The sequence below is a fragment of the Cervus elaphus genome, chromosome 12 (genome assembly GCF_910594005.1).
Source record: "Cervus elaphus chromosome 12, mCerEla1.1, whole genome shotgun sequence".
In the NCBI taxonomy this organism is placed as follows: domain Eukaryota; kingdom Metazoa; phylum Chordata; class Mammalia; order Artiodactyla; family Cervidae; genus Cervus; species Cervus elaphus.
This window is the reverse complement of record NC_057826.1, coordinates 59,591,527-59,606,383: the sequence shown is the minus strand read 5'-3', so window position 1 is coordinate 59,606,383 and position 14,857 is coordinate 59,591,527. Positions and strand designations below refer to the sequence as shown.

At 35.3% G+C, this 14,857-nt stretch overlaps 1 long non-coding RNA gene across 1 annotated transcript in view; it reads left to right on the top strand.

The window, feature by feature from the left end:
* LOC122705612 overlaps positions 1–14,857 on the top strand; it is a 577,195-nt gene that overhangs the window by 155,158 nt on the left and 407,180 nt on the right. Inside the window, exon 2 of the long non-coding RNA XR_006344160.1 lies at positions 2,654–2,703. This is a non-coding gene — a long non-coding RNA (uncharacterized LOC122705612). The remainder of the gene's footprint in view (positions 1–2,653; positions 2,704–14,857) is intronic.

The following is a 14,857-nucleotide window of genomic DNA, read 5'->3' as shown; positions in this document are numbered from 1 at the left end:
AAATGGCAACCCACTCCAGTGTTCTTGCCTGGAGAATCCCAGGAACGGGGGAGCCTGGTGGGCTGCCGTCTATGGGGTCGCACAGAGTCGGACACGACTGAAGTGACTTAGCGGCAGCAGCAGTAACTGGTTTGGTAGCCAGGACTGGTACTATTTGGAGCAAGTCATTGGAGGACAGTTTATCCAGGCTTCAAAAATTATCTCTGCTGCAATTTGCCATGTACTTCATCTTATCCACATTGTATACAATCAATATTCTGAATACCTATATGCCCCAGCCTCTCTTTTCTCTTCCTTCACTTTCATCATCAACTATTAACCTTTTCAAAGAACTTGGGGAAAGGTGCAGGCTCTTGCTGCTTCATAATTCTTATAGGACCTGAATATATGTTCTGATCTGTGGCTGTATTCTGAGATAATGAAGGGATTGCTATCTCTGCCTTTTGCTCCCCTACTAAGCATTGATTAAGGCAGCAAACACTGGTTCCTTGTACCTGGACAAGTATGTCCTTTATTCTACATGAGCTCTTCATTGGAAGAAGTTTATATATTCTTGGTCAGCTCAGTCACTTTCCAAGTATTCATATAGGTGCTCACAAGACATTTCTCCCAGGGAATCTCTGTGGCCATCTATACTTTTTACTACCGGAATACCATTTTCTGATTGAAGTTCTCCTCTGTGTTTGTGGCTCATTTTGCTAGACATGTGCCTTTGTGGATTACCTGTGTAACTCTTCTTTAAAGTGTCTCTTCCCTGATAGCTTTGTTCTTTTCACTGTGGGAACTCTATTTATAGTGACTCTGGATGAGGTGTTTCTACTCCTCATTCTTGGTGCTAGTATCAGCCACCAATCTGATCCTCATATTATTTTCTGTTACTTACAACAATAAACCTTAAATAACTCAGGTACACACATGTCTTCATTCTCTTTACTTCCTTAAAAACATGGCCAAATTTAAAATTACACTTAAACTGAGGTAGTGAAATTTTGGATCTTTGGCTTATTCTATTTACTTCAAGATTTGAATTGTTTCATAGTGGTGATAGTTTTAAAAAATATAATTTTTTCCCAAATAGTTTTAAAGATTAAAAATGAAGAAACATGCAGAATTCCTATGAACAAATTTGTCAAGCTCTTGTATGGGTATGCTATTATTGACTCAGGCAAAGCAACAATGCCATGAAAGTTTAAGCTTTCAGTAACCCACATTGCCATGTGGTTCCCTGTGTGTGAATACTCTTCTTCCCCAAAACACAACTCTTGGTCCCTACAAAACAGGCATTTTATTAATTTTGATCTCAAAATGGTCTTTCTTGCTCAATAACTTCTAATCCTCCAACTCAATTCTAATTCTCTTCTCTACTTCTCTCTAAATAATTCATATTATTTCTATTTTTTAATATTTCCTACCACCAGAATATAACTTCCATGAAGGCATACAATACATCCAGTACCTATAAGGGTGCCTACAACATAGTGAGCACTAAGTAAATGCTTGCTAAATGGATAGATAAGCAAGAGAATTGATGTCAGGTAATATGCTTTTGGGGCTTCCCAGGTGGTGCTAGTGGTAAAGAATCTACCTGCCGATGCAGGAGATGCAGTTTTGATGCCTGGGTTGGGAAGATCCCCTGGAGTAGGAAATGGCAACCCACTCCAGTATTCTTGCCTGGAAAATCCCATGGACAGAGGAGCCTGGCAGGCTACAGTGCATGGGATCACAAAGAGTTGGACACGACTGAGTGACTGAGCACACACATGCACAAATATGCCCTTACACCCTTAGGGTGTCTTGATGTATGAGAGCTGGGCCCTTAGAGGGTCTCTTTTCTTGATATCTTTCGCACTGGATGCTCTACAAATTCTTGACACCTAGATTCAAACTGATGAACCTATTTATAGCTAAAATACATAGGAGCATCTATTAAGATTTACTACCAACAGGAGTAGAAATTGTGAATTACCACAATGATCCAAGATCATCTATATCCTGAATATTGTGGACCCTGGGTCAATGTAAAGGATGTTAGGATTTTTTATTCCTTATAGCCACTCCACTGTGAGTTAGCTGAAAGAAATTGGAATTTCCTCAAGATCTATAATAACCAGAAGAAAAGTAAATAAGTTTGATGTTCCTTACACACCTCATTGGTGAGAGCCAATACCAGAAAGGAAGGGAAAGAAATGGTAAGCACTCAAAACACTCACTGAAGTAGTAAGCTGGCCTTCAGATAGCAGAGAAAGATGAAGAGCATTGTGATAAGGAGCTGCTTCAGAAGGCCATGTTTCTGATTCATTTTCATACTTTGAATGCATCTTTTAAACAAGGATTTAAGAAGGTGTCTCTACTGAATACGTGTGGAGAAAGCTGCCTCTGCTCTATAACGAGTTTCTTTCATTGTAGAGTGATACTTCACATGAGTTATCCCAACTTGTGTTAAAATTATAGAAGAGATGCATGTCCGGCCAGAGCAAATGTAAATGGCTGTACCACTCCAGTGCCATCATGTGATTATGTGTTATGTCTTAAAATGAAAAGAAGGATATTTTAACTCAACTATTAAAACAACAAGTGGAAAAGTAAAAGACAACTTGGTATATTGTCAGTTATGTTTTCCTCCATCTTAGAAAAAAATATGTTTTCTTTTCAGTTTTGCTCAAGAAATACTGTGGACCCTCAATGACCCAGAAGCCTACCACAGTAAGTGCATTTCTTTGTCTATAAACTTGAGATCAAGAACAAATAAAGTCTCCAATGTTTAAAAGCAATGAACAGACAGCTTTACATTGGAAGCATATTGTGTTATTTGGATAAGGCAAGGGAAAATGGAAAAGTAAGAAGCTGTGAACAAGGTCTGGAAAGACATTTTCTCTACCTGGCCTACATAATTTTTATAGAGATTATTCATTTGCCATTAGCAGGCATTTTGTTTCCTCAGCATCATGATTTGGCCTACGTCTTTTTTTTTTCTTTTTGTAAAAGTAAGAGTTGAATTTTAGTTGAATTTCAATGTGTTCTAACCTGTGCAGATTCCCTTCCACCCCAAAAACTATTTTAAGTACCTGTATGGATACTATAGCCTCTTAAACTACAAGCCCCACAGATGGGGAATTGAGTCCAATGGAAAACTGAGATTCCTACTACCACTTTAGCCCCATCCTTTTGTGTTTTAATAGTTAATATTAAAGCATCCTTTGTGTTTTAATAGTTAATATTCTACCTTTATAAATCATTCCTGGAATTTGTGAGATTGTTTCCCATTTTGACATGAATCCACTTGGAATTGCCAAAAGATGGACATTTTATTGGACATCTACAATTTTGCATAAATTAGATTCTTGTTCCTCTTTCCTTTTCTCTTCTCTGCTCTCTTCCTCCCACTGTTAGTCACTCTCTTTTTCTCCTCTTCTTCTTTCTATTTTCTTTTCTTGGCCTACCTATTGCTTTCAGAATGGGAAAAGCACAAAGGCCCTCACTCTTTTTGCAAATATTTATCTCTCTGGTCAAAAGAACCCTGAATCTAAAGTCTGTTTACTTTTAACCAAGTGTGCAATTTTTTTCTCCTAAGAGATTGTGTGTTCCATTAGTAGATTCAAGGCTAGATGCCAACTGATGGGTCTTAATTCTCTCTCAATAAGCTTGATTACTGGTTCTGCCTCTTTGTTTTCTCTTTGGAGAAATGAAGAAACTACCAGTCATGTGTAAGATGCAGTTGTCTTTCACCTGCAGTTGATCAACTCTGTGCTTATCTCCAGGAATCCCTGGAAGTCTGGTACCGACATTTGATAAGAATGAAGATGTGTTAGTTATTGATAAAGGGCAGTTTACAGTTTGAATCTCTCATACAGGTGCCTAGTGCCAAATTCTCTACATTATTTGGAGATGAATTGATGGCTTATGCTTGGTTCAATCTACAGAGCCTGGTCTTAGCTATGTAGTCAGTAGGGTGTAAAAAAAAAATACTGTTGTAAAGTTTTGAGTGAGCAACTCTGAAAACAAGAAGCCTTAGATATGTCTTGTTGGCTTATAATCTAAAGACAGAAGACATCTGCAATTGAGAAAGGAATTGCAGATGTTCTGCAGTGGGCTGAACCTGGAAATGTTAGACCGTCTATGGTGGTACAGTATTTTTCCTGCTGTACTGTGCTCTTTGCTTTTCTTAAAGCTTTTTGTCAGTACATCCTATGGAGGCTTGTGAGTCCTCTCAATCATCTGGCCCTTTGTAATGGATGCAATTGATCTTTTTTCATATATAATTGAGAGGTCACTTCAGATAATATATTATTACTTTCATTTTCTTCCTTGCACTAACTCTGACTAGAGTAAAGAAGCATTCATTTGTAAAATGAAACACAGAATAGTAATAAAAGATTTGTTCCTATTTCTAAAGCCTTTCAGGATGTGAACATTTTAGAGAAATGTCAGATTATAACATAAGGGGGTGGGACTCCAAGGAATTTTGGAGGAAAAATCACTGGGAAGTGGTGTTTGACATCTATTTCAATTCAGTGTAACAGATTTTGGGGCTGTATCTCATTGGATTAGTGGAAGTTTATTTAATGTCATATTATTATCTTCTCCAAAAATATGCAAATAAGACCTTTTAAAAGAATTAGCCAGTAGGTGTTCCCAACTTACAGACAATAACTGAAGATCACATTTTAGGGATGGTGAATTTAGAGTCTGTAAGTGCCTATTTGACTTTGGTTCACTAAAATTTTGCAATAAACTTAAGAAAAATATACCATTTAAGGCAGGCTTACTTATAGTTATTTTAGAAGCATTTCTATTACATTTCAAAATAATGCTTAATTTTATTGTTTATTCCCATGGTATCCGCAGAATTTTTGTTAGATGTCCTTAAAAAACTGAAAGATGTGTATTAGCATCTGAAAGCCTCAATAATATTTATAAGATGAATATTGAAAGATATTCCTTGAATTGGTGATTACACTGAATAGAAGGTAACCTTATGACTTTCACGCCAATTATCAAACTTCACTGTAATTTTTAAAACTGCCTATATATAATACATTTTTGTAACACACACATATTAGTTTCTTAGTGCTGTGTTTACAAGCTAGACAACAAATGGAGAAATACTAAAAAGGTGTTTACCACTTCTTCCATATATTTTAAATTATAATCATGAATGTCTTTTGGAAAACCTGTATCATATACATTCACATTAAAGCTGAATCAATATCATTTCATTTAGGAAACATCTGTAGCACCCACGTTTCAGGACACAAAGGTTTTAACATATCTTTTTCAGTTTACACTGCCTTCTCAACCCATTTTCCATCCCTAAGATTGCCAGAATAGAAATGTCTGTATTTTTCTTTTGGTAAGAACTTTGTCATACCCTATTTTCTGAATAATACTGCAGAATTTTCAAAGTGTTATTCAGCTATGCTTCCCTGATCTCTCCAGCTAAACTGTATTTAAGAAGAATTGAATTGATTTTTTTTTTCCCTTTGAAATCAACTTTACATTTAAATATACTCAAAAGAAATTAAAAAACAGAGAGACTCAGCTGTGACAACCCAGTTTCGGATAATAAACAGGCTTTACTCTTTCCCTAAGTGAGCATCTCAGATGTAGTTTGACTGATTTATCACTAGAAAAAAAACAAAATGGAAAAAAAATTTTCTCACCTTCATTCAGTTTAGTTCAGTCACTCAGTCGCGTCCGACTCTTTGCGATCCCATGAACCGCAGCACGCCAGGCATCCCTGTCCATCACCAACTCCCAGAGTCCACCCAAACCCATGTCCATCGAGTCGATGATGCCATCCAACAATCTCATCCTCTGTCGTCCCCTTCTCCTCCCACCCCCAATCCTTCCAAGCATCAGGGTCTTTTCAAATGAGTCAGTTCTTCGCATCAGGTGGCCAAAGGATTGGAGTTTCAGCTTCAGCATCAGTCCTTCCAATGAACACCCAGGACTGATCTCCTTTAGGATGGACTGCTTGGATCTCCTTGCAGTCCAACGGACTATCAAGAGTCTTCTCCAAGACCACAGTTCAAGAGCATCATTTCTTCAGCACTCAGCTTTCTTTATAGCCCAACTCTCACATTCATACATGACCACTGGAAAAACCATAGCCTTGACTAGACGGACCTTTGTCAGCAAAGTAATGTCTCTGATTTTTAATATGCTGTCTAGGTTGGTCATAATTTTCCTTCCAAGGAGTAAGCGTCTTTTAATTTCATTGCTGCAATCACCATCTGCACAATCATCACAATCACCACAATTATCACCTTCGTTAGATTCTTGTTTTTGCCAAACTTGGATGTGAATGTCAAATACATTCAAGGATAAGATTTATTTATCATTGTAAATTGGTGATATCTAATGAGAATACACAGGCTTCCCTTGTGGCTCAGCTGGTAAAGAATTCACCTGGAATGAGGGAGACCTGGGTTCGATCCCTGGGTTGGGAAGATCCCCTGAGGAAGGGAAAGGTTATCCACTCTGGTATTCTGGCCTGGAAAATTCCATGGACTGTATAGCCATGGGGTCACAAAGAGTCGGACACGACTGAGCAACTTTCACTTTCATAATGAGAATAGGAGCAAATGTTTCCCTTTAAAATAGAAGGAATTGTAGTCAGTATATTTTTTATTTCTTCCTTCCTTCCTTTCTTTATTTTTTCTCTCTTTTGCTTTGTTGGGCCTTAGCTGTGATATGTGGGATATTATCACATGGGATCCTTTGTTACCATGCATGGATTCTCTAGTTGTGGCACAGGGGCTCAAGAGCATGCAAGTTCAGTAGTTGTGCCCACAGCTCTTTAATTGTGTCTCATGGGCTCTAGAGCACTTCGTTGCTCCACAGCATGTGAAATATTAGTTCCCTGACCAGGGATCGGACCTGCACCCCTTAACCACTGAACCACCAAGGAAATCTCTGTCAATACGTTTTTTAGAAGCTTGAAGTAAACAAAGACTGAGGCGGGAAAGACCAGATGTTGGACACTGTAACCTAAGCAACAAAGAATAAAAGTATTCCTCTTATCTAATTAAAAAATAAACAGAAAGGAAAGCCTGAAAATAATCTAAAAGCCATGATTTTTTTTAAACAAAGCTAACCAATCTAGTATTTTTTACTTCAACTATAAATAGTCAAGCTAAAAGGGATATGTCATACACAGACATTAGTATTTGAGTTCTCTAATATCCTGAACATGAAAAGTGATATAAATTTTAATAGTTTGCTCAATATATTGTTGAATTTTAGTTGAGTGTGTGTGGATTTGATGACTTTCAAAGTCCTTCCAGCTCCATGAGTTGCTGAGTCTCTCAAGGATTGCCTTCCTCTGTTTGACATGATTATCCCTGCAAAACATCCTTTCATCATATATAATAAGAACAGGCTTAAAAAAAATGAGATGGAGATAGGAATATTTAATCTAATTTCATTTTAGAGATTAGAAAAGAAGCACTAAGTTTTTGTAGTGTTTGTTTTTTTTCTCCATAAAACAGTAACTTTATTTTTAAGATAAAACCCATCATTAGATATCTTGTTTTTACATCTCAGTGGTTTTGTGTTGCTTTGAGCAATGTGCAGTATGTTCTCCTTTCCCTGAGGTTGTCTGATATAAGTGAATTTGTGGTGGCATAAATATATTAAAGGGGACCATGTTGCACTGTTAAAAAAATCACTAACATCAACACTTCCCTGTAAAGAGAGGGTAAATAAAAGAGAAGTTTATCTTATGTTAGGTATACATTGTCATCTTTACACAAACCACTGCATGAAATACTAAGCATAAGCATTTTTCCGATAGCCGTGTTTAATAGAAATATAACACAGAGAAAGCAAATAATGGATGAATTTTAGGTGTTTGATACACATAGACATATAGAAATATATAAAATCATTACATATTTTCAAAGAAAGAACAAGATCCTTGAGGTCTAGTGCTTTTTAATTTAACTTTAGAATACCCACCACCACATGATTTAAAAATGATAATTTCCCATGTTTATTTCTGATATACAAAATTCATGTTGAAGATACTCACATTAGTAAGTCAGACAAAGGAAGATATCTGGAATTGCTCATGTTTCACCTATGATAATGATATTGTTGCCAACTATCCCCTTAAAAATTTCCCTCAATAGATCTATACAAATAATCAAGGGCTAAAACTTTCTATCAGGATTCTTTGATGTATAATACTGAAACCAAAAATGTCTTTATAATATAAAATATATTCAATAGCATAAAAGCTAAGCTGGACACTATCAGCTTAGTTTTTATGTTACTAAAAGCTAAAGATTATTCTGTATCTCAGAATAATAATAGCACAAATATCAAATAATATAGTAAAAACAATAGGAAAGATACACATAGGATTTTCTCTGTGTCAGTTACTACTGATTATAATATCAGATGTATTTATTTAAACTAATTTTTGAGGTAAAATTATTTCATCCACCATCAAGATGAGAAAATGAAGCCACAGATATTAACCAACTGGTTAAGGTTACCCACTGAGAATTTGGTAGAACTAGGAATTAAAATGAAATAAAAATAAAACTTAAAAGGTTCTGAGCTACAGAGCTACTCTGCTGTACCGTATTTCTAATGAAATAAGCATAATTTTTGAAGGCATAAGCATCATTTCTAATTTTTTTGCAGTTAATTTGCCCTTAGTAATACATTTATAATCTTGGAATATTTTACTTCATTAATTAGTTTTCTATTGGGCTGTAACAAATTTTTTATATGTATTTATATTTATATATTTATATTTATTATATCTATATTTATAAATATATTTTATTTTTATTTTATATTATATTTTATTTATATAATATAATATATATTAAATAATAATATATATAAAATAAATAAAATAAAATAAAATAAATAATATATTATAAAAATGTAATATTATATTATATAATAATTATATAATTATATCATATTTATATTCATATTTAAAACCTTATTTCTGGAGCCCAGAAGTCTGATATAGTCTCACTGAGCTAAAATCCAACTGGCAGGGCTGCATTCCTTTCTAGAGGCTCTAGGAGAGAATTCACATTTTGTCTTTTCCAGCTTCTAGAGGCTGCTCTTGGTTCTTGATGTAGCTCCTTTTCATCTTCAAAGCCAGCAATGGCCAGTTGAGTTTTTCTCTTGATGCTGTCTCTCAAATTCAATTCTCCTACCTCCCTCTTCTCCATTTATGAACCCTTGTGATTACACTAGACCCACCAGATAATCCACGATCATCTCTTTAAGATCAGCAGATTAGCAACCATGATTTCATCTGCAACTCAAATTCCTCCTTGCCATATAATATAACATATTCCCAGGTTCAAAAGACTAGAACCTATATATCTCTGTGTGTTAGTGGCTCAGTCGTAACCAACTCTTTACAGCCCCATGGACTGTAGCCTGCTAGGATCCTCTGTCTGTGGAATTCTCCAGGCAGGAATACTGGAGTGGGTTGCCATGCCCTTCTCCAGGGGATCTCCCTGACCCAGGGATTGAACCTGGGTCTCCTGCATTGCAGACAGATTCTTTACTATTTGAGCTATAGATATCTTTGGGAGATCATTATTCTTACATACCCCACTCCTTATGTACTATATGGGTATTTTATACCTGTATGTGTGTGTGTACGTGTGTGTGCAAAATATCATCACAATATTATGGGAAATTTAATTATCTATTTAATTGACTGTACCTTAGACATTTTTGTTCATTAGTCTAAAATTTAGAAAGTGTTACCTTATTGCCATTGATGAGTTAATTTTTGTTTGTCTTTGGAAATTCCCATTTGGTCAATAAATTAAAGTGAGACAGTGTGAGGACTGCAATTAAGGCTTCCTACAGGATTGGGAAAGTAATAGTTGACATGGACCACCTTTCTAAATATCTGCAGGTTGCAGTTTGCAGCCAGTAGAGGCTTAGCTACTCTTTGGAACCATACTGGTAACAATTTTGTCAGTCTGTGAAAATATCTGTTTGAAACCTTTGATAATGTCTGTTATTATCCGGGGTCATTTGCTTATATTCACTTTGCTGTTTTAACTTGTTTCATGAAAAGCAAAGGGAAATTAAAAGAGAAAATTTTGTGCTAAATTTATTTAAACAACCACATATGCTTGTTTTGTTGTCAAAGTATTGGATTTAAACATGAGAAAGAGCACTCATTTTATTGGTATATTTTGTATATAATATTTAAAAATGTAAGAAACTGCTCCTAAATGTTTATAGAGTAACTTGAATCATGCTAAACTGTTTGCTCTGTTTTAAATCATACCTTATAATTCAGAGTTTACATAGTCCAATAATTCTCAGCAGTAAGAGAATATTTATTACAAAGCTAGAAAATCTTCTTTTCACTGTATAAACATTCCTGAGGGTACTTTTCTTTAGGATTCAAGTCGTTTCTTGGAAATAATAACCTAGAAATGCAGGGCTGAAGACTGAAATATACAAGCAATGTCTATATGCAAACAAACATGGCGCATAAAATAATCACTATGAACATCTGTGTGTATGACTCACATAATGATTCTATGGAAAAGTACTAAAAGGAGTTGTAGCAATAATTTAGCCTGAGTCCATGAATTAAGAAGCACATAAATGCAAGAAACATTTTTTCTCAACTTAAAAAAGCTACTCCCTCTTAAGAAACCTTTCTAAACATACTCTTGTTGTTCACACCTTTCCGTCTATGGAATTTTAATACCATAGGTTTACTGTGTGTCTGTTTATATATGATGCCCCTTCAGAGAACCACAAACTATTATATCTAAGATGCCACCTCCCAAAGAAACAATTGGCCGCATATTCAAGACAAAATCATCTGCATTGAAAATGCATAACTGAATGGCAGCAAGGAAGCTCACCAGGTTGTTATTCAAAACTCTGCATTTTACTGACAGGAAGCTGAGACACAGAGAAGGAAATTGATTTGTCTAAAATAGTGCATACTTAATTGGTGTTAAAACAAAAGAAGTATAAGGCTTAGAACTTGGTCAATTTGTTTTTCTATATACCTGATATTGACCAAAACAAGAACCACTGGGAAGAAAAAACCCACAGTACCTGCATGGTGACTAAGTGATGTAACTGTTGGACCCTCAAATTACATCTTAGTCTGATATTTTAATATAAACAGAATGTAACATTATTTGAAAGTTCAAAAGCTATGCATTACTTATATGATAATTTATAATAGAAAAAAATCCTATGAGAAGAGTTCCGCAACGGAGACTTAGACATTGCAATACAAGGCAAGGCTTGTTTAAAGGTCAATCACTGGTATACTTTTGGTATTTTCCTTGGGTTAGAGCTTGTTCAACAAAGTAAGGAGTTCACAACTGTCAGATGCTGGCATTTCAAAGAGTAAAAGGTGGCTTCATGAAATAAGACAAAAATCTTTTTGTACAATATTGTATCAAATATCACCTAGAAAAGAGTGTTAAAATTTTTATTTCTGTTTATAAAAATTTGTCTCCTTTATTAGAGTAACACAAATGAAAATAATAGTCATGATTAGAAAGTAAAACTGCCATCGAGTCCTGGTAAGTAAGTAAGTAAGTAAAGTCGTTCAGTCATGTTCGACTTTTTGAGACCCCATGGATGGTAGCCTACCAGGCTCTTCTCTCCATGGGATTTTCCAGGCAAGAGTACTGGAGTGGGTTGCCGTTTCCTTCTCTATAAGTCCTGGTAGTCCTGATCTAAATGATTACAAAGATTTAGTAGAATATTGTTGTAAAGTTCAGAGCACTGAACAATGTACTGTAATTAAATTCCACCATTTAGAGAGAGAAAAAACAAGCCATGTTCCTTGGTCATAGGGAGATATGGTTTCTGACAGGTAACTACATATATTCCTAGTTGGAAGCACTAGACCTCTAATTAAAACTAGCAGGAGTCTCTTGGTCCAATAAATAATTTTTAAATTGCTTCAGTCTACATGATTGACTTTTAATGCATTCCCAGAAGTATTAGAAATACCTGTTGTAAAGTAATACAAAGAATGTGAAACTCACAGGGAAAACATGATAGTTATAGTAGAGGGAGATATATAACTAATATAACTAAAGCATGTATTTTAACTTTGAAGACATGAATAAGTAGTTATGTCCTTGTCTTGGCCCATGTGTTTGAACATGATAACATTTATTTCCCTTGAAATCATGCTTTATCCCACTCAGCTACCCTAAATTTTTCTCAAGGTCAGTAAACTCAGGCAAACTGCTCTTCAATTTCATTCATACAGATTTCCTAGGACCTTGTCACTTTTTTATTAGCCTTACTCCCAAATCAATTTTGAATTTTGCCTGGTCCCTGACTCCTGGTTTATATTCCATTGTGATTTTCCTCTACCCTTCACACGCTGCATCCTTAAACCTAGTAAATTTTTGTCTTAATATTTTATTCCTATATATCAACTAGAACATAACACCTAATTCTCAGATCCTGGCATCATATCTCCCAAGCAGACATCATTGGCTGGTGCCCTAGCTGAGAGTGCTCTATAGAAATCAGATAATTTGTTTTATCCTGTTTTCTTTTATTCATCACAAAAATATCTGTTGAACATTTCAATAGTCAGGGAACTCTGCTAGGCTTGGAGACACAGTGGTGAAGAGAAATGATTGCTTTTTAATTCATGGATATTCCATTCTATTTAAGGAGACAAATCTAAAAAATAATAGCCTAACTGCACGATTAATGATTCCATTATAATTTTGATAAATACTACAAATAAGCTCACAGAGCATTTGTAACTAGAAACTTGTCTATGCTGATAAGTCAGGGAAGATGTCACTGTATAAATGATGTTTCATCTGAGGCTCAAAAAATGTAGTTTTCTTTTCAAAGAATAAGGAGAGAAACAAGAGTGAGTGTAAAGCACAAAGGACCTACAACAACTAGGAGGTTCATTAGTGGAAGTGTAAAACCAGTGTGGTAGAAAGTAAGGGATGATTCAAGGTGAATAAATGTATTAGTCTGGGAGATAGATGCCAGATTATGTAGGACAATTCTAAGCATTTTCAATTTTACCAGAGGGTCTCTCTCCCGGATGGTGGGGATGGCTGCGTAGAGGCCTCTCTCTGTCTCTTGCTTGTTTTGTGAGCAGTCAAATCAGGTTCTTTGGGAATGACATGAATATTTAATGGAAGTCAAATGGAGGATAGCATTGTTCCATGGGGTTTGAAGGCCTGTCTTTTGAAAAACTCCCTTCTAGGTGGGGGGCCACCACTTTCATGCATCTTAAAGATTTTCCACTATTTCCTGGCCACCATTGTTTATAATGATAGTGACTTCTCAAATATTTGTTTCCATGTATGTATTGTGTCATTTTTCTCGGGCCACTCTCAAGATTTTTTCTTTACATTTGATTTTCAGCAGTTTGACTATAATATACCTTTGTGTGGTTTACTTTCATCTGTGTGCTGAGTGGGGTTCACTAAGACTCGTAAGGGCTTCCCTTCTGGATCAGTGATAAAGAATCTGCCTGCCAATGCAGAAGATGTGGGTTTGATCCCTGGGTTGGAAGATACCCTGGAAAAGGAAATGGCAACACAGTTCAGTATTCTTGCCTGGAAAATTCCATGTACAGAGGAACCTGGTGGGCTACAGTCCATGGGGTGTCAGAGTTGGACACAACGCAACTGAACAACAACAATTTTATCATGAGAGTTTTGAGAAGGTATGAATGTCTATAAGGTTGTGAAATGACTTGATTATATTTAGGTTTTATAGACTATGGATAATGAATTGAGAGTTGTAAAAAGCAGCTGGTTAAAATCAGATCAAAGGATACAATCAGCAATGAAAAGGCAATATAAGGGCTAGGAGAAAGTTTTTGCAAATCTTTATCTATAAAGAGTTAATATCTGGAACTTCTATAACTCAAGAAAAAAGTGAAATGAAATAATCCTATTAAGAAATGAACAAAGAAATAGACAATTCTCCAAAGATGGTACACAAATGAAAAAAGTACATGAAAATGTGGTTGCCATCATTAATCATCAGAGAAATATAAGTCAGCACCACTATGAGATACCACTTCCCTCCCATTAGGATGGCTACTATTAAAAGTAAATGAAAATAGGTCCTGGTGAGGATATAGAGAAATTTAAATACTTGTGGTCTATTGGTGGGAATGAATGCCAAATCATGCAACTGCTATGGAAAACAGTATGGAGGCTCTTAAAAAAAAAAAAAAAAAAAAACCGCAATGTGATCCAGCAATCCTCCTGCTGGGTATAAATACAAAATGATCTAAGGCAGGTCTTGAAGAGATATTTGTATTCCCACGTTCGTAGCAGCACTGTTCATAATAAGATGTTGAAACAACACAAATGTCCATTAATGATGAATGAATAAATAAAATGTAGTATATACATGCAATTGATTATTCAGTTTTAGGAAGGAAGAAATCCTGTCACATGCTTCAACATTGATGAACCTGAAGGACATTAGACTAAGTGAAATATGCCAGTCACAAAAGACAAATACTATCTGATTCCATCTATATGAGGTATACAAAGTGGTCAAACGCATAGAAACAGAAAATAAAATGGTAGTTACTAGGGGCTCAGGGGAATGAGGAAAAAGGGATTTGTTGTTTAAGGCCTATAGAGTTTCACATTGCAAGTTGAAAAAGTTCTGGAGATCTGTTTTGTATCACTGTGAATATAGGTAACACTATTGAAATGTACACTTAAAAATGGTTAAGATGATAAACTTTATGTTATGGTTTTTTTTAACCATTATAAAAAGTTATTTTTTTTCCATTTATTTTTATTAGTTGGAGGCTAATTACAATATTGTTATTTAGGAGCTATTACTACATTTCAATAAAAAAGTG